Below are 20,527 nucleotides of genomic sequence, written 5' to 3'. Positions count from 1 at the left end.
ACAAAAGAAACAGAAATAAAACACTTTTATAATGCATTCTTTCCCCAGAAACCTACTTTATGCACCCTCTTTGAACAAATTTTAGAGACTAAACTACATTTTAAACTTCCAAATCATATGTTTCTGTTACAATTTTAGTTTCAACTCCAAACTATCAACTGCATTAGTGAACTGAACACCATGTCCTGAAATGCAACATACATAAAGGTTATCTGTTCCCTTTTCTGTCTCACCTATACAAAATGGTCATTAAATAAAAGAAACATGAACAAGTCAGTTGAATTCTGCAGAGACGATGACAAAATCCATTGGGAAATCTAAATTTTGATTTCTTCCATCAAAAAATGGGATTTATTTCAAGGACATCTCCTTGATCTGCAGGCTACACATTTCTGAAGTGTTCCAAAACATTTGGGGCTTAAAAAAAGATATGAAATTTTAATTCAGAATTAAATTAGATACAAGTTTAATGTGCTTATTTCCATTATATCTGATGGGGGAACTTACCCCTTTAAAAAATAAATTAGGAGAAAATTAATTACTGTAGAAACAAGCAATAAGCCTGAACAAATGAATGAACAAAAGTCTGAGGAAAAGGAAGGACAGAAAAATCAAGATTTAAAAGATAAAAATATGAACTTAGTCATATAATCCAGTTTGCATTAGCCATTAATCATCAGCACTTTAAATATACATACCTCATTAAAACAACTATAATTCATTTATCATAGAATGGTTTGGGTTGGAAGGGACCTTAAAGATCATCTAGTTCAGGGGTCCTTAAACTACGATCCACGGGCTGGATACGGCCCCCCAGGGTCCTCAATATGGCCCCCGGTACTTACAGAACCCCCCCGCCCCCCCCCCCCCCCCCCGCTGGGGGTTGAGGGGGGAAACCAAGCAGTCGCAGATGACTGCCTGCCACTTCATCCGCGTGCCGGCCCCCTGTTTAAAAAGTTTGAGGACTCCTGATCTAGTTCCAGGCCCCCTGCCATGGGCAGGGACACCTTCCACTAGACCAGGTTGCTCAAAGCTCCATCCAACCTGTCCTTGAACACTTCCAATGATGGGGCATCCACAACTCTCTGGGCAACCTGTGCCAGTGCTTCACCACCCTCATAGTAAAGAATTTCTTCCTAATAGCTAATCTAAATCTCCCCTCTTTCAGTTTAAAGCCATTTTCCCCTTGTCCTATCACTGCATGCCCTTGTAGAAAGCCCCTCTCCACCTTTCCCATAAGCCCCCTTTATGTACTGGAAGGACGCAATAAGGTCTCCCTGGAGCCTTCTCTTCTCCAAGCTGAACAACCCCAACTGTCTCAGCCTGTCTTCATAGAAGAGGCGCTCCAGCCCTCTGAAATCAGATAAATGATTCCGAGAAATCCCATGTCCTTTCCTCAGACAGAAATACCACAAGATTTCCGTCATTAAACGCTATTCTTTAAAAGTAGTAAGACTTGATGAGAAATGTTCAAAGTATCAACATATTCCATAATAAATGCAATAAAAATTGACTATGGTATAGGAATAAAAATCTTTTTCCCATCAGTTAACATTTTTAAAACATTCTTTAATTTTTTAAATCTCTGCAGATGAGATGTGTTCCTATTGTGCTCTTCAGAAATTTTAAAAATTCAAACTTCAAAAATATGCTTGACCTATAGTTGCTACATCCTGAGGTTTTTCTGTTGTGGATATGGAGAGCCACATGACTTTATGGCCCTAAGAGTTCTTCCAGCACAAGCCATTACAAATCAATATGGGGGTGGGTGTGGATCCCCTCCACACAAAGAAAAATTAACCAAATTTTCCCCTTATTTTTCACTGCCTTTGGGAGTCCTGCATTTTTCTTAAGGACCTGGGGTGGTGGTAGTGGTGGTGGGAGAGGTTTTGGGGGTTTTTTTCCCTTCTAATCCCAGTTTGGTTTGTTTTAATCTCTACCTGTAATCCTTCTTCCCTTCTTTCTTTTAAAGGCATGGTAACCAACAAGGGTAAAGCACAACTAAAACAATTTAAGTAGCATATCACAACAACAAAATAATCTCTGTATAAGTGCAAGTGTGAAAAGCAAGTTTTGTTTTTCTTAAATATGTTAGTAGTGAAAGATATTATATTAATTTTTTCAATCAGAACTGGTTGGACCTTCACAACTGACAAATTACACTGGGATTTCCTTTCCCATCTGCTTGTTGGCTACTGTATTACTTTGGGTGTCCAGTGCTGTGTATCATTTACAATAAAAATTTGTAGTGGGTTGACCCTGGCTGGATGCCAGGTGCCCACCAAGCCACTCTGTCACTCCCCTCTGTGGCATATGAAGGCACGGACCCCAAGTCAGTGAAGAAGTGAGATCGTTTATTGCATACATAAGTGCTGGTTATATACAATTGCTTATCTACCCAAGTTCTGCCCTGGAATGTGCCTACATACAGCAGAGCACCTGGGAATTTGTCTACATGTAGCAAAGCAGTTGCTCATTATGAGCTGTTCACACACTTGCGGTTTCACTGCCAAATTTGGCCGCTTATCTGTACACTAACAGTTCTGCCAATTCAGTCTTGTTACTCTACCAGGTCAACTTATTTTTGTCCCTTACACTCCTCCTCAGCTGGACAGGGGAAAGAAAAGGTAACAAAAAGTTCATGGGTTGAGATAAGGACAGGGAGAGATCACTCACCAATTACTGTCACAGGCAAAACAGACTCAACTTGGGTAAATTAGTTTAATTTATTACCAATCAAATCAGACTAGGGTAATGAGAAATAAAACCTAAACCTTAAAACACTTTCCCCTTACCCTTTCCTTCTTCCTGGGCTTAACTTCACTTCTGATTTTCTCTACCTCCTCCCCCTGAGTGGTGCAGGGGAATGGGGCAATGGGGGTTGCAGTCAGTTCATCCCGTTGTCTCTGCTGCTCCTTTCTTCTCAGGGGGAGGACTCCTCACACTTTTCCCCTGCTCCAGCATGGGGTCCCTCCACAGGAGACAAGTTCTCCATGAACAACTTCAACGTGAATCCTTCTCATGGGCTGTGGTTCTTCATGAACTGCTCCAGCGTGGGTCCCTTCCATGGGGTGCAGTCCTTCAGGAACAGACTGCTCCAATGTGGGTCCCCCGCAGGGTCACAAGGCCTGCCAGGAGCCTGCTCCAGTGCAGGCTTCCCATGGGATCACAGCCTCCTTCAGGCATCCACCTGCTCTGGCATGGGGTCCTCCATGGGCTGCAGGTGGATATCTGCTCCACCATTAACCTCCATGGGCTGCAGGGGGACAGCTTGCTTCATCATGGGCTGCAGGGGAATCTCTGCTCCGGTACCTGGAGCACCTCCTCTCCCTCCTTCTTCACTGACCTTGGTGTTTGTGGAGTTGTTGCTCTCATATTCTCACTCCTCTCTCTGCAGTTGCAGTATTTCCCCCCCCTTCTTAAATATGTTATCACAGAGGCAATACCACTGTTGCTGATCAGCTTGGCCTTGGCCAGCAGCAGGTCCGTCTTGGAGCCAGCTGGCACTGGCTCTATCAGACATACGGGAAGCTTCTAGCAGATTCTCACAGAAGCCACCCCTGTAGCCCCCCCACTACCAAAACCTTGCCACACAAATCCAACAGAATATTTTACTGGTTTAACTAGAAGATGAAAAGTTAACATAACGGTCGATTCATTTTCTAGACTTAATCCTCAATGACTGTAACTCTTAAATCTCAATCTGCTGCCACAATGCTCTCTAGATGCAGAAAGGGTTATTAAATAGAAATTTACTCTGTTCAAACTGTAAAACAGCTACTTATTAATTTCCATATCAGAAAAAAACACTGGATTGAAGATTGTTGGATCAGCAATGTGGAAAACTAGAAAGCATCTGAAAGCAATTAGAAGAAAGCTTGTGTAACTGATCTTCCTGAAATAAAAATTCTTTTACTTATGTTTCATTTTTGTTCATTTGGTAATAAGAATTATCCACATTTCTGCATTTTCTGCTTACTGGAAAAAATTTATATAGGTCTCAACATCTCTAATGTCAGCTTTTCTCCAGTTTCTCTTAAATCCAAGAACAAGGGTGTTGGGTCTCATTCTACCCAGACCAGCAGCCTAAGGAGAACACAAATTAGTTGTTTCAGTAACTTACTTTTAAAAAATAGTTTTCTTTTTTTTTTTTTTTTTTTAAGCATACAAGTATCTTTCAAAGTTTTAGGATAACTTTGCATAATGGAAACACTTCAACATGCAAAGTATAAAAACATTTAATTTTTTTATGTCCATCCTCACCACTTCCATTAAAAAAACCCAAACAAACATGAAACAGGTTGTCCTGGTTTCAGCTGGGATAGAGTTAATTTTCTTCTTAGTAGCTGGTGCAGTGCTGTGTTTTGGATTTGGTGTGAGAACAATGTTGTGGTGTGAGAACAATGTTGATAGCATACTCACGGTTTCAGTTGTTGCTGGGTAATATTTTACTAAGTCAAGGTCTTTTCAGTTTCTTGGGCCCTGCCAGCCATAGGGCTGGGGAGGCATGGGAAATTGGGAGGGGACATAGCCAGGACAGCTGACCCAAACTAGCCAAAGAGGTATTCTGTACCATATGACATCATGCTGAGTATATAAACTGGGGGAAGAAGGGGGGGGGGGGGGGGGGAGCATCCAGCATTATGGCATTTGTTTTCCGAAGTAACCTTTAGGCATGATGTAGCCCTGCTTTCCTGGAGATGGCCAAATACCTGTCTGCTGATGGAAAGTAGTGAATTAATTCCTTGTTTTGCTTTGCTTGCGTACGTGGCTTTTGTTTTGCCTATTAAATTGTTCTTATCTCAACCCTTGAGTTTTACATTCCTTTCTGATTCCCCATCCCTCTGGGTGATGGGGAGTGAGCAAGCGGCTGCATGGTGCTTGTTTGCCGTCCAGGGTTAAACCACAACACAGGTGTACCTGCATTAAATACTGTCCTCCTTCCCTCAAGTCCTCTGCATGCACTGGTGCATAGAAGGACTTTGTTTTGTTTTTAATAAGCCTTTGTTGGTACTTGGTCAGATTACTTAACCGTTCCTTCGCTGCTTGCCTCTTAGAACCCTTTCAAAAGAAGGAAATGAAGGGGGAGAGGGAACAAGAAATATAAGCATCAGTCATAATAAAGCAGAATGTTTTATTTCACTGCTAGAATCCAAATAAAACTTGAAGGACCTCAAAACATGTTTTCCACTGTCAAAAAGAACCCAACCCAATGAAATATCACTCATTAACAACAACAATAAAGAGTGGACCACATTCTCATTTTTAGGATAAGGGTTCCTCAACCTTAAACATTCTTGTTCCTGCAGAGCACAACCACTTCACTAGCTTGTGGCATAAATTTGTCCTCCAAAGCATAACATAAGTCTAGAAGAAAAGGGCTCTGTAACAAAACATACATGGATATAAGATGACTTAATATTAGGTTTTATGGGAGTATTTGTTTCAAGCTGTACTGAAACTGCATTTGCCTACATTTATACATAATCCTACTACTGCTCCCTCCTACTGCTATTTCAGAAAGCCTTTGTCACAGTAGTGCCTCTACTGCAGCTCTATGAAAACTATTTATTGTGAGATTCAGTACAACATATAGAAGCACAACATGAAGTCTGCATTGCTAATCCAAGATCAGACTGTGGAAGCAGGTTAGAGGAGCAAAAAGCAACAACTGCCTGAGACATTAAGACTACCACTGTGTTCTATTTACCATCAAGGGAGATTTAGAACTGGCTTAGTCTCTTATGTTTCCTACAAACCCAGTAATTTGACTTAGTTACCTACACTTCTTCCCTGGACTTCTAGCTTCCACACAGCTATCAAAATCCCTGTCTTGGTTTTGGCTGGGATAGAGTTAATTTTCATCTTAGTAGCTGGTACAGTGCTGTGTTTTGGATTTAGTATGAGAATAATGTTGATAACACTGATGTTGTAGTTGTTGCTAAGTAGTGCTTACTCTAAATCAAGGACTTTTTAGTGTCCCGTGCTCTGCCAGTGAGGAGGTGCACAAGAAGCTGGGAGGGAGCAGAGCCAGGACAGCTGACCTAAACTAGCCAAAGGGAAATTCCATACCATAGAACATCATGCTCAGTATATAAACTGGGGGGAGTTGGCCGGGAGGGACGATTGCTGCTCAGGGACTGGCTGGGCATCAGTCAGCAGGTGGTGAGCAATTGTATTGTGCATCACTTGCTTTTTTCCCTTGGATTTTATTTCTCTCTCTCTCTCTCTCCTTCATTACAATTGTTGTTGTTATTATTTTACTTTATTTCAGTTATTAAGCTGTTCTTATATCAACCCATGGGTTTTACCTATTTCTGATTCTCCTCCCCATCCCACCAGGGTGGGGGTTGGGGAGTGAGTGAGCAGCTGCATGGTACTTAGTTGCTGGCTGGGGTTCAACCATGACATCCCCTCAAATTTCCAAGATTTTAAATTGCATTACCACTTTATATGACTATTTATTTTTACATTGTTTTACCAATGGGCCTACAAGAAAGCTGGTGAGGGACTTTTTACAAGGGTATGTAAGTAATAGGACAAGGGGGAATGGCTTTAAGCTAAAAGAGGATAGATTTAGATTAGATATTAGGAAGACGTTCTTTACAATGAGGGTGGTGAAGCACTGGAACAAGTTGCCCAGAGAAGCTGTGGATGCCCCATCATTGGAAGTGTTCAAGGACAGGTTGGATGGGGCTTTGAGCAACCTGGTCTAGTGGAAGGTGTCCCTGCCCATGGTAGGGGGGTTGGAACTAGATGATCTTTAAGGTCCCTTCCAACCCAAACCATTCTATGATTCTATGATGTGGGAAAATATCCAGATGAAAGTTTGAGATCTGCAGCTTGATTAAGACCAGTCCAAAATATTTCTGCTTCTAGTCTGTTTCATGTTCCAGTTTCAACCGTTCTGTGTCTCCGTGTATTGCAGTGAGTCTTACAGCTTTGGAGAAAGCTACCTTAAGATTTGACTCTGTGTTTCAACTAAAGATTAAAGCCACAATTTACAAGTTTCTGCTGTGATTTTTGAGAGTCCAAGTTTCCTCATTCATACAAAACTAATCAAGTGTCCATGTATTTGCTTATGATAAATCCCAGTCTTTGTGGTAACTTGTATGAGATAGAAATGCAATTCCATCTATTGCAGAAAGAAAAATGTTTTCTTTCAGAGAAGATAGCACTAACTTAGACAGTTAGCTGTATACTGCTGTCATTTTGACTGACTGCTCTGTCCAATGTATGAGAGAGCACAAGACTGAATGACACAAGGACAGAAAAAGGCCCAGATTGTATTCCAGTATTCACTTTACTCCTACAAGTCTTCCAAAGCATTTAAATATCAAATGATCGAAGATACTAATTTTGCTGTTTCCTCCCATACCATACATACGCATATCCTAAAACACAACTTCTACTGCAGGACTTTCATTTAGAAGTGGATAAAAAGTGATGCAAAGCACAACATCCTGATGTTTATGTTAACTGCCATATTAGCTTCCTTAAAGGTGTAGCACACCTAACTGCAAAGGTGGTGACCCCTGCATGAGTGGATCCCACCAGTAAATCACAGTTTTTGCACTTCTCAGGAAACTAACGTCTTTCACTTGAAGAAAATGACAGTTTTGTAAAAAAGTCAAGGTAATTTTTAAGTAAAAAGAAAGAATACACTTACCATATGTACATGGCCACAGATCATCAAGCCCACATTTTTGGTGAAAGCACAGACAAGGTGAAGCAAAGCTGGATGTGAGTTTGAAGCACCTGTCATAATTAAGCACTGAGGTCTAATAACTGTGGATAGGGGGGAAAAATGGTTAGAAGTAATTTCCTCTGGAGCTTTGTTATCTTACTTTGTAAAAAAGAGAGGCCACGAGACTGTAATCCTCATAGGAGAGGTAATACCATCATCTGCTTTTAGAAGATTATGTTAAATTAGGACAAGATCAATCTGACAATTGTCAGCATATGTATGATTAATTGGTTCCAAACTTAATAATCCCACTAAGTCTGAATATTTAAACATTTTAAAAGATCAGAAACAGAATTTAGACAAGACTAAGAGGGATAAATTTCTTCCCCCATCTTTTAAGTCACATCCTTTTACATGTTCTGGCTTAGATTCTCTGTCCAACAGAACTGGAGCCATATGCTTTTATTGCTATCATTCAGAAGGAACAACCAAACTACTGTAAGTGAAATAAGTTATTCATTATTCATTCATTATTCATCCATTATTTCATTATTAATTGATCTTTATAATAAATTTTAGAAGTTGAAGTATACAGTCTCATTCATTTCAGAAAAAATTTTTTTAAACCATAAGAATCACTAAAAGTAATTTGTCCATCTGTCTCAGTCCCTACAACAGCTGCAGTTCATTTTCCATACTAGAACCAGTTAGTTTTAGGATGTACCTCTACAATTCAAAACATTTTTTGCCATGGGTTAGAAATCAGTGTCAGTCTAAAAAAGAGTAACAAAAAAGTACTCCTAAAGCCAGAGTACTTTTAACTGGCTCATGTGGAGATCTATACCTCCTCTGGAAAATTATTAGAGAAGTTTATAACTCAAAAAGCTATTGTATTGGGTTTATGTGGCAAGGTTTCAGTACCAGGTGGGGCAGAAGGGGTGGCTCTGAGAAGGGAAAGGGGCTACCCCCATGTTAGACAGAGACAGTTGCAGTCAGCTCCAAAACAGACACACTGCAGCCCAAAGATGAGCCAATGAGTGAAGCTGGTAGTGCCTCTGTGATAACGGTTAAGAAAGGGTAAAAAACACCGCACAGCAGCTGTGAGAAAGAAGAGTGAGAAAAAGTGTGAGAGAAACAATTCTGTAGATACCAAGGTCAGTGAAGAAGCAGAGGGAGGAGGTATTCCAAGCATCAGAGCAGAGATTCTTTTTTTTCTTAAGTCAGACTCTTTTTTTTTTTTTTTTTTTCCCCCATTAATATGACTGGATGTAATAGTAGGATATTTGTAAATAATGAGAGATTTTAATGTCACATAGTCTTAGAACTTCAGAAAGAACAGTAATTTCATAATTCGACTTCAAGTTTTGCAGTTTATGCTTACAACATCCAGCTCTTCAGAAGTGGAAAGTTCATTAATATCCATATTAATATATTGGTAATTTACAGTTTTACTATAATATACATTGGGGTTGTGCTGATACCTATCATAATTGGCTGACATCTTACTTCAAATATCTGTATCTATGCAACACAGACATTGTGAGTACCTGTCCTATTTTTTGTTTTGTTTAATTTTAGTCACCTCCAAGAGAGGCTAGGTGGCAGAACTGGTGTATTTTCCCCAAATGACAGGCAATATTATCAATCTTTTCTTTGAAAAATACTCCATCGCTGCCAGGTTCTGGATTCTGGACTTAACCTCGACAGCAAATAGCACCTGTATCAAGAATCTCTCCTAAAACTCACTCCTTAAATTATGCTCTAAGTAGGCAAATTCCCTTCTGTAAACAACAGAAGATTTTAGTAGCTAGATTCATTTGCTAGCACACTGAGCATAACTATGACAGAATAAGACATTTCTTAGACTTGTAGATGCAAGGGATGAGTTGCTCGACTAAGTGTCAATAGTATAAACCCTATGCCAGGCTTGGGCAGAATTGTAGAGGAATGAAGGCAGTGGGTTGATTAGCATTGATAACATGCAGCTGTGGCCTTGCCTCGCAGGCAGTGGGTTGATTGACATGGATGATGTGCAGCTGTAGCTCATTCCTGCTAAGTGGTTAAATAGCCCTGAGGATTGTGGGAGAGGAGGTTGGATGGAGGAGGAGTAGTGTGGTCTGGCCTCTGGAGGAAGGAGATACAGCACAGATGGTAGAATTTGACCAATGGTAAAGCTTTGTTGTAGCCTACTTGTTTGTTGGTGCTGCAACACAGCATGTAGTAGGTAACCACCCAATTTGAAAAGAGAGGAGTCAACAACAAAGGATCAACCAAGATTTGGAGGCTAGAGCACATGATGTACAAGGGAAGGGTGACAACTAAGTTAATTCAGTCTTAAGAAGGCAAATGAAGGCATCTCAGTATTGTCTTTAGTTATCTAATAGGAGGCTATAGATACGATGGAGCCAGACTCTTTCTGGAGGTGCACAGGAAAAAAAAAGATAAGGGGTAACTGAAGATATAACGTAGGACATTCCAACATTAAGGAAAAAAAAAAATATGAGGGTGGTCTAACACTGGGAAAGATTACCTAGAGCAGCTGCAAAATCTCCATCCTTGAAAATACTCAAAACTTGACTGGGTGTGGTCCTGAGCATCCTGATCTAACAAAGTTGGTTCTATCTTTGCAGATGTCTCTGCACTAAGCCAATTGAGTGGATGGTTGGACAAGATCACCTGGTGAAGTCCTGTTCAATCTATGATTCTATCTATTTAGAGGAAAGTTTAAGTAATCAATACCTTCTGTTAAATTTTTTTGAAGCACCTTTCCTCTGGAATAGCTCATTCCATAAAAGCAGCATACATACTATAGGATAGGCAATTACCTACTTCATTAGGACACTTCTTGGGCAGCCATGTTGGCTAATGAAAAAAATCAGTTCACTCCTTCAGTTGTGTGAAGACTGCTAGTGTAGCCTGTTTATCATTGCTGCACTGCAGCAGAAGAATATCCCTAACGTGAATCAGCTAGTGTTGAGGACACAACATACGTATTATACATATTTCAGGGATTTTTGGTTAGATCAGTTTTAGCCTGATCACATTGACTGAATGCCCATTAGCAGTTTGGAGCAAATCTTTCAATTTAGTTTCATCAAAAAGGAATGCAATTTACGTGCCCCAAGACCACCAGTTCATGATACAAACTGAAGTGCAGTAAACAGACTTGCTTCTCAAGTGCACTCCTGATCAGAAATAAAATACTAATGTAGATATGCCCAGAAGCTAAGATAGTGCTATTAAAAGTTATTACAACCCGTTATTACAAACCATAGGAGGTGAACAGGCAATTTAATGGAAGCCATGATAGGAAACAGCCATACCCTACTGGCTACATAGCAGAAGTAATTTCTTATGTCCTTAATACATTCATAAACTGTTACCTGAAGTTTTTCACATGATCTTCCACTCCTGAGAGACGAATAGAATGCTGTAGTGCATTCAAATAAATCAAAGCTTGTGTTGAGGATCCCCATTTCACATCTGTGGGATGATTTGAAGTTTCAATATTTTATTTAAAGCAGTTCAACATAAGACTACAGGATCACAAAATGAATGTTGAACACCAAATGGCTAAAAGACCCTACAACTAAATAGGCAATTCTATTTAAAGATTAAATTTCTGTAGAAGATGTCCAATAGATGTTACAGTTTGATATTTTATATTAAAGAAGAAAAAGGAGGAAAAAGATAAGAAAAGGAGAGGAAAACGAGAGGAAAAAGAGAACTGAGTTGCTTCCAACATTTCAAAGACTGTCAACTTCAGAGTTAAAAAAATTAACATTTTGGAAAAAAATAAGATGTTTAGTTATTCTGAATGACAGCAAAGGTAAAGTAACCTTGCAAGGCATTGTCTAAATTAAGTCAAATCCTTTCAATGAATAACTTTTGATGGAATAAAGAGGACAGACTAGATTATGCAGTTCCTTTTAGAATATTATTTTTATGAGGAAATGAAAGCTCTTAGTATCCTCTCTAGTTGTTCCCATATATGTTCCAATTTTGCTAGTTACGATTGATATATTATTTAAGTACTTTATAACCTTCACAACATAGGATTTTGCCTTTTCCTTGTTTTTAACTTCAGGAACACTTTGGCTCAATCCTGCTCCATGTTGCACTTATAATCATATAGTGTTCTTAAAGGGAAGGAAGAAAGTATATAAATTGTTCATAGCTACAGGGATAGTTTATTGAAAAAACCCACAAATGCTACACAAATACATTTCCAATTCAGAAGAGTACAGGAGCATCCCCTTTCATTTCCTGTCAAAACATGCTTTTCTGGTGCCTTCAGCATTGCAACCCAAGCTCTTCTTATACGCACCTTTCTCTCTAACTTTCATTCAAATGCTTATGTCTAAGGGCAAACATTTGAATTGGGTGGATCTTGATATACTCAGAGGAGGAGGAAGAAAACAGCAATGAATATACAGGCATAACTGCATTTCATTACAACTGGAAAGTCTGAAACAGAAGTTTGAACTAGTCATCCAAATAGAATTCTCTCATTTTTCTCTAAATAACATGACCTTTTCCTTCCTCTATCCCCTTCTTCCCCACACCAAAACCAGAAGAAAACCCTATACATACCTGGTTTCTTCTAAGTGACATAGAGTCCAAGGACTATGACGTATGTTAGAAGTGCTACCCATCAATTAATGACAAACATTACAATGCAAAACAGAATAGCTCCAACAAGAGAAATCCACATATTGTAGTATTTGAAAGCAAGATGCCAACCTAGTCACAATAGGATAGGGGAGGGAAGAAAGGAAGAAAATTTAATCACTGTTCCAAGGGAAGGTAAGAGCTGTTCGTTCATCTTCCTTCCTCAGTGCTCTACATCACATTTCATAATAATGCACATCAGTTTAAGTACTGTACAAAATAAGGACTTTGACACATTTACACTTTTAATTTTCCAACACATTTGAAATTAATTTGCATATTTTTTAAATAGAGGAGAAAATTAGAAACATTTCCATATCTAAAAGAGTGTCTCAAGGAGCGTTTGAAGATGCTTGTACCAGTGTATCTGTGGCGTATTGATGCACGGACTCCAAGAGCAGATCGAAGACTCAAAGACACCTTAAAGACACCTCGAAGAAGACACTTTATTAAAATCAAGCTAGCCTTTTATACCTTTACAGCGGGCTGACGTATCAGCCTGTAACTATGCTCAGTAATTTTCCATTCTAGCTCTTTTTTCTATTGCAGACACAGCAACTTAGCAACTCCCTTTATCTACAAGGCCACAAGCTCTGCAGACAACTCCGTATCTTAAAGTTTCTCTTCTTGCTCCCATGGCTTCCTTCCAACAAGCATAACTATGTCTCTCTCCCAAGGTTGGTTTTTGCTCACTGATGCCATCAAGCTAGCTCGAGAAATACCCACATCTCCCCCTTCTTTATATATATATAAAAAAGGCTTGTTTCAATGCTCTGTTATAGTTTGCACACATTTTAACACACATGGAATACAGATCAGAATACATATAAAAATGAATAAGCACCCTACACCTATTTGTAATAAGCTCTTTATCCATGCAGTTAAACCTAATCTACCAAAAAGATTTCAGAAAATGTTAAAACCATCACTTTGTTGTAGTTTCTGTACTCCTCCTTGCAGGTCTTCAATACTTTTGTGAATAGATTCAGAATGATCAGACAGATTCATACAACAAAGTCCATCAAAATCCTGACAACCATGACCTTGCACTAATAATAGAAAAATGTATTGCAGCTCTATTCTTCAGCATAGCATGTCTTATTGAATCAACGTCTAGCAGTAGTCCACTCAGGGCTAATGAAGTTGCATTAGTTTGTTTTGCAAGCCAGCAGCCAAGCTTATTCAAGGTGGTTAGCGCTTGCGCTGTTCCTACTCCTGGAGCAAATATAGATGCTGCTATAATTTCACTAGGGCTCCAAGATTCCATATTATCTTTACAATCAGTTTTAAAGGCATGTATAGTGCATTTGTGGTGGCATAACTTATGAGTTATAATCATGGATGTATTGAGTGTTCACAAAGTTAACCTTCCAATGCTACATGGTCTTCACAAATTAGAAATAATCCTGCAGGCAGTTTAAGTGGACGATTGCTAGACTTTGATATGTTAGAAGAAATATAATTACACCAAGCACTAGCATTTCTATATGCAGGTATGGTAGCATTTAACCATTGAATCGGTTTTATATCATATTTGCCTGTTTAGTTGAAGTATACACAATAATCCATTTTTACAGATCCTAATAAATCCAGTTCCTGTGGTTCAATCCCACCATATGCTAAATATGGAACACAACCATCCCAATTGTTAAACACATCACCAAATCCCTGAATTATGATCTGTTTATCTGAGGGGACGGGCCAATCATCAACAGGTTGGCCAGCCAGACAGGTTGTAAAAGGATTTTCTGGAGAAGCAGTTGACAGGCATAGTGTGTCCTGTCCTGTGCGATTGGACAAGGTTACCCAGATGTTGGTTTTGGGTTGAGGCGGGATCCATATTGATGCAGCTGACATCATGGCACAGATGATGGCAATGACTGAGATAACGATGGCTTGATCCATCAAGCTGGTACCCATCTTGGGCCAGAACCTGTGGAAACACAAGCATACCCTCTACCCCAAGTTAATAACAGAAAAGGACCTTCCCATTGATTTGTTTGTAAATTTTTTACTATAACTTGGGCTTTCTCATTAGAATTTGAAGCATTATGTAAGCCAAAATGACCTTGTATAGGAGGTCCATCCTCCGTCCAATGATTTAAAAAATTCAAAACATAACAGGCTTTAGCTATATGCTCTTGTGGGATTAACCCTAGACTCCCCCTTTTTTGGTTTTGCAACATAGTTTTAAGAGCGCTATGTGTGCGTTCGATAATGGCTTGGCCTGTGGGAGAATGTGGAATGCCTGTAATACGCTGAATTCCCCATTGTTGAAAAAATGTCTGTGTCTTATGCGCTATATAGCCTGGGCCATTATCTGTTTTTATAGCTATTGGAACTCCCAGGGTGGCAAAGGCCATAATAAAATGTCTGCAAGCATCTTTTGCTTTTTCACCTGAGTGTACCGATGCATAAATACAAGATGAAAAAGTGTCGTTAGAGACATGGACATATTTGTACTTGCCAAACTCTGGTACATGAGTAACATCCATCTGTCAAATTTCAAGTAATGAAAGACCTTGAGGATTAGTTCTGATCAACGGTGCAGGCAAAACTTGTTGACAATCAGGACGCCATTGTATAATTTGCCTCGCTTAGTCTTGAGTCAGTTGAAATGTGCGTTGCAGTACTTTTGCATTTTGATGATATAATTCATGAGGTAAATGACCCTGTGCAAAACTGTCAGGTAAGACCTGCATGGTACCTGCAAGCCTATCTGCTTGTGTGTTTCCCTCACTTATGGGGCCGGGTAGGGAGGTATGTGAGCATACATGTTGTATAAAATATGGATGTGCCTGTCGATCCAGGAGCCACTTGAGCTCCCAGAGAAGAGCAAATAAGGCTTTGTGTGAGACTTCCTTCAAAAAGGAGCATTCTAGCCTAGAAACAAGGCCTGCCACGCAGGCAGAATCTGTGATAATGTTTGTTGGGGTGGTCCATAATTTGAAAACACAGACTACTGCAGAGAGTTCTACTACCTGAGGCGATCCTGTGACAATATGTATGTTGCTTTTCCAGTTTCCTTCATCATCTCTCCAAACTATCACTGCTTGGCCTGTCTTGCCAGACCCATCAGTGAATACTGTAGGGGCATCAGCTATTGGTGTGATAGCTAGTTGTGAAGTAGGTAAAAGAGAAAGAGAGTGCAGGGATTGTATAATTTTGTGTCCTGGGAAATGAATACTTATATGTCCTGTAAAATTCGCTAGAGCTCACTGAAAAACAAAAGAATGGTGAGTTAAAAAAGTTAGCTGTTTTGTATCAAGAGGCAAATAGATAATATTAGGTTCAACACCATCTAAAGTTAATAAACGCTCTCTTCCTTTCTGAATTACCATAGCTATCATTTCAATAGCTGTGGTAACTTTTTTTCCAAAATTATGTGGTAAAAATATCCATTCCAGAATAATCAAAGGATATATGTCTTGCGGAACCCACTGTGATAAGAGACCATAGGGTTGAAAAGTTGAATAAAAAATGAAAAGGCTAATAGGTAGGGTGGTCCATTTTTTGCCTATGAGTGACTTGACCTGCTAATTTTACCACCACTTTATCAAGAGCAGTTTTTGCAGAAAGGATAAGTGTTCAAGGAGACATCAAGTCTGGATCTCCTTCCAATAGTTTAAAGAGGGGGTGGAGTTCTTCAGTAGATATCCCTAAGAGAGGACGAGCCCAATTTATGGTTCCTAAACAGTTTCTGTAAATCGTTCAGAGTCCTTATTTCTGTTTGCAAGGTGATACATTGAGGTTGGATGTTTTGTTCTGATATTTTCCATCCTAAATATCACCAAGGTGGTGTTTCTTGTATTTTTTCTTCTGCAATTTTGAGTCCCGCTGTCGAGACTGCTTGGACTACTTGCCGTTTCACTTCTTGGGCTGTCTGTTTTGATTCTGCAGCAATTAAGATCTCATCCGTATACTGGTGCTGCCACTTGTACCGGTGCACAGACTGCTGCAGCTCCGGGGGGGCCATTCAGAGGGGTAATTTGTTATCATAGCGCAACCCCTCGTGGTGCTCCACTTGGGGTTTCCCAGTAAGGTCAAAGACTGGCCATCCCAGTCAAATTTTGATTGACATTGATTGGCATAATGATGCCCTTTACGACAGCACGGACAGATTCCAGATGGACCCCCTTTATTATTTACTTTTGCTTTCAGACACTTCTTTTGTAGGTGGCCGTACTGACTACACGAAAAGCATTGCTGTGACTTAACTGATAGCATTGCAAATGCTTCCACAATCAGAGACAAATCATGCTGTCTAGACCCAATATTCATACAAGCATTCAACATATCATCAGTGCTAGGATTCTTTAAAGATCATAATACTTTCTGTCAGTCAGGGTTGGCATTTTCAATAGCAAGTTGTTTAAAAATATATTCACGTGCTTTCTCATTATCAATATGCTTTTCCAAAGCCTCATTAAGTCTGTCCAAAAATTTCATAAATGGTTCATTTGCTTGTTTAATTCTGACAAAAAGCTGCCTCTGTTTACCTGCTTCAGGGACAGTTTTCAAAGCACGGAACGCCTATTGTTTTACTTGCTGCAAACCTGCCTGGCAAATCCTAGCTTGCGCAGCATTGGTGCTATGATCAGCTTGCCCTAGTAATACATCTACATTAACCGCTCGCAATGGATCACGTGCCCCCAACACTGAGTTTTCAGTAGCTTGGATGCCTGCAAGCTGCCTCGTTTCTGACTCCCACATAGTGTATTGCATGTCCGTCATTATCAAGTGAAACAACGTTTTAAAATCATTAGGGGTAAACACATGAGTATCACAGAGAGACTCTATTAAATGAGTAGTATAAGGAGCCCCAAGCCCATGGTCTGTCACTGTTCTCCTGATATCTTTAATAAAAGCATACGAGAGAGCTTCCCATTGCGGATCTTGATCTGGCACATACACCACAGGGAAAGCACTCAGCACATCTGTATCCCCTGCTTGCTTTGCTTCCCCTTTTACAGCCACCCATTTATCATGAGGGTCTGGAGGATATAATTCAGGCTCTTTTTCTGGATCAGTAAGCTCTGGGTCAAAAGGATTATCCATGTCATCATCGAGAGTATCAGGCGGCAGAGCCGCAAGAGCAGTAGCAGCAGGTTTAGTTTTTGGTCTTACGGCAGCGTCTGCTAAAGAGTGTGGCAGTGAAGGAGCTGAAGAAGCTGTTTCCGCTTCCTTTGATTGTGAGCCAGCATGAGCTTTTAAAGTTTCAAAAATAATTCACCAAGGGCTCAACAAAGTAGCTGCTACCTTATAATTTTTTGTAGCAGTCCCATAGATGGATGCCTATTTTATCCCAAATCTCTGGAGTATAAATGTTAGTGGTATTAACAGATGGGTCAGCTTTTGATGCCCATAGAAGAATGCGTTTTAATTCTTGCTCATCTATTTTCTTCCCATACTTCTTAGGAATGTTAGTAAAAACTTGTAAAACGGTTCTCTGCTCCTTTGTTAAAGCAGTCCCCATACTCAGCCACTTACCTTCATCCTGCGATAGGTAATTGAGCGCACTGGATACTCTTCCTTTCAGCATGTAGTCCTGTAGTTCGGCTTTGCTACACCACCAGATCAACAGCTAGTCAATTTCGGGCCTCGCGTTGGGCACCATTCGTGGTGTATTGATGCACGGACTCCGAGAGCGGATCGAAGACTCAAAGATACCTTGAAGAAGACACTTTATTAAAATCAAGCTAGCCTTTTATACCTTTACAGCGGGCTGACGTATCAGCCTGTAACTATGCTCAGTAATTTTCCATTCTAGCTCTTTTTTCTATTGCAGACACAGCAACTTAGCAACTCCCTTTATCTACAAGGCCACAAGCTCTGCAGACAACTCCGTATCTTAAAGTTTCTCTTCTTGCTCCCATGGCTTCCTTCCAACAAGCATAACTATGTCTCTCTCCCAAGGTCAGTTTTCACTCACTGATGCTGTCGAGCTAGCTCGAGAAATGCCCACATATATCTATTAAAACAGGCTACTAGAACCTTTGGCAATAACTTGCATTACACAGTTGATTTTTTTTTTTGAAGGTAGTATAACAGGAATTATCAAGTGTCTTTATCACATACTAACTGGTTCTAGGTGTGTGTTTTTAGCATTTACACATGACTAGGTATTTTTACACTAAAAGAAAAAGGACAGATGTATCCTAGCAGAATGCAAATATGTCGAAGTACTGATCTGCCACCATTTTACGCCCTTATTTGTCACAAGTTTATCCAAGATCAGGTAAATACACAGCCCCAAGACACCACCACCCCCAAAACACACAAGGTTAACAACTGTATTAGACATATACACCTGTTATGTAGACATTGAGTTATGCAAATGCTATGAAAAAAATAATGTTATTTACCAGTTCAGTAGATGAGAACCTTTTAGTGACATTATTTCATCATGAACCAATAGAGGACTGAGCATAAGTTCCATTGGTTCTACAAGTATTGTCATTTGACTTCTTCCTTTATTCTAACTAGTCTCCCACACCAAACAAAGGCTATAAAAATATGGCAATACTACCTTGCAATTCCAGTTTCTTCTGCACTGGAAGGCTAAATATATTGAGATAAATCCAAAGAAGAGAAAAGGGTGGGTCTTGAACTCCAGATACTGAATTAGCAAGAAAGCATTCTTCAAGTGATAGTCCTTAAAGAAACGTAAATACAGAAAGGAGATACAACAGTGGCAGATGTCATCAGAGATCCATTTGAGAGTTTCTGAATAAATACTGAATTATCTTGTGTTCTCTTAGCAATGATGGCCAAAATCAGTAGCTCTCAAGCTTTACTAGGCATGGATCACTTAGTCCTCAAAATTTCAGAAAACCCAAGCTAACAGAAACATATTAAGCTTGTAATTCAGATGCACCATGAAAGTAAAATAGATGTTTAATAACTAAACTAAACGAGACATTTAACTTACTACCTTATAAGATGTATTTCTGCATCTAGAAATTGCAAATTAAACTTTCACCCAAAAAAACTACATGGTTTTCCATGCTATCAACTGTTTTGAAGTGCTACACGCTTTCTCAAAATAATTCATTCAGGAGATTTCTTTCCTTGTGTGGCTTGATCAAAAGGTGCAGCAATGTACTGAGTTCTGAAGAACCTCAGAAGCAGTGGACAGAGCATTAATATATATGCAGTATGTCTCTAGCTGAAACCTCATTTCTCAAACAGCACAGAACAAGAGACTAATAAGATTAAGAGACAATCAAGTATGGCAAATGGTAACAGCAGACAAAGCTAGTGTGAGCAATTTGACTAACACTATCCATTTTTATTTTAAATGAAGAGTTGAATCAACAGTACTAATGTTAGTGTACTGTTATAGACCACTACCCTATGGCAACAGTGATGAGTACTCCCTCTTCAGTGAGAGATGAAAGAGCTCGATGCTCTCCTTTCCTTGAAGCAGTATGGTACAAAGTATTTGGTTTTGTACTCCCACCATCACAAAGAACAGTGATCAAATTGCAGAATGTGCCGTGTTAGTCTACAAATTGCTATGATTAAATGCAGTATTGCTACAGTTCAGATTTATTCTAATTCTAGATAGAGCTATATCTAGAAGACAGGAGAAGAGAGTCCTAGAACTAAACAGATTTAGAATGTGGGCTTAAAATCAAACTGAGCATTAAACCTCAAGGACGTTGTTATCAACTCATGAGATGGAATAGTATGCTTCATAAGGACAAAAGGATATTGGATTTATTATAATTTAAAATTAACCAATTAATATGAATCCAAGAGCAATTAAGAATGTTAGAAGATATCCTCTCAGTGGTTCATTGTTCTTCCCATATCCTTTAGCAAACATCAGAAATCCTGGATAAATGCTGTCCTTGCACAAAGCCTAAGAAAAAAAAAAAGATTCAAAAGTTAATATGCATTTTGTTCAAAAATGTATCCTTATTAATGCTTACTAATGTGGTCTTTCACTACATACATTATCTTCCAAAAAGAAGAAGGTTTATAGCCAACGTGTTCTATTTGTAATTGTCTTTGCATTTTGCATTTCTTACATTCTTCAGTAATTTCTACCTATAAGGACAAGCTTTGCTTTTTTGCAAGTGGTTGACTATTGTACTTTACTGGCATCTTACAATAACAAAGAATCTTTAGAGACAAAACAGTGTTTCCTGAGAAATTGGAAAG

General features: G+C 39.4%; 1 pseudogene; it reads right to left on the bottom strand.

Annotated features, from left to right (window-relative positions):
- Positions 1 to 20,527, bottom strand: part of LOC129734896 (solute carrier family 12 member 2-like) — a 56,504-nt pseudogene that overhangs the window by 16,242 nt on the left and 19,735 nt on the right.

Source organism: Falco cherrug (genome assembly GCF_023634085.1).
Source record: "Falco cherrug isolate bFalChe1 chromosome W unlocalized genomic scaffold, bFalChe1.pri SUPER_W_unloc_1, whole genome shotgun sequence".
NCBI classification, from domain to species: Eukaryota; Metazoa; Chordata; class Aves; order Falconiformes; family Falconidae; genus Falco; species Falco cherrug.
Note: the sequence above shows the minus strand (reverse complement) of the source record. Positions and strands in the feature narration are given on the sequence as shown.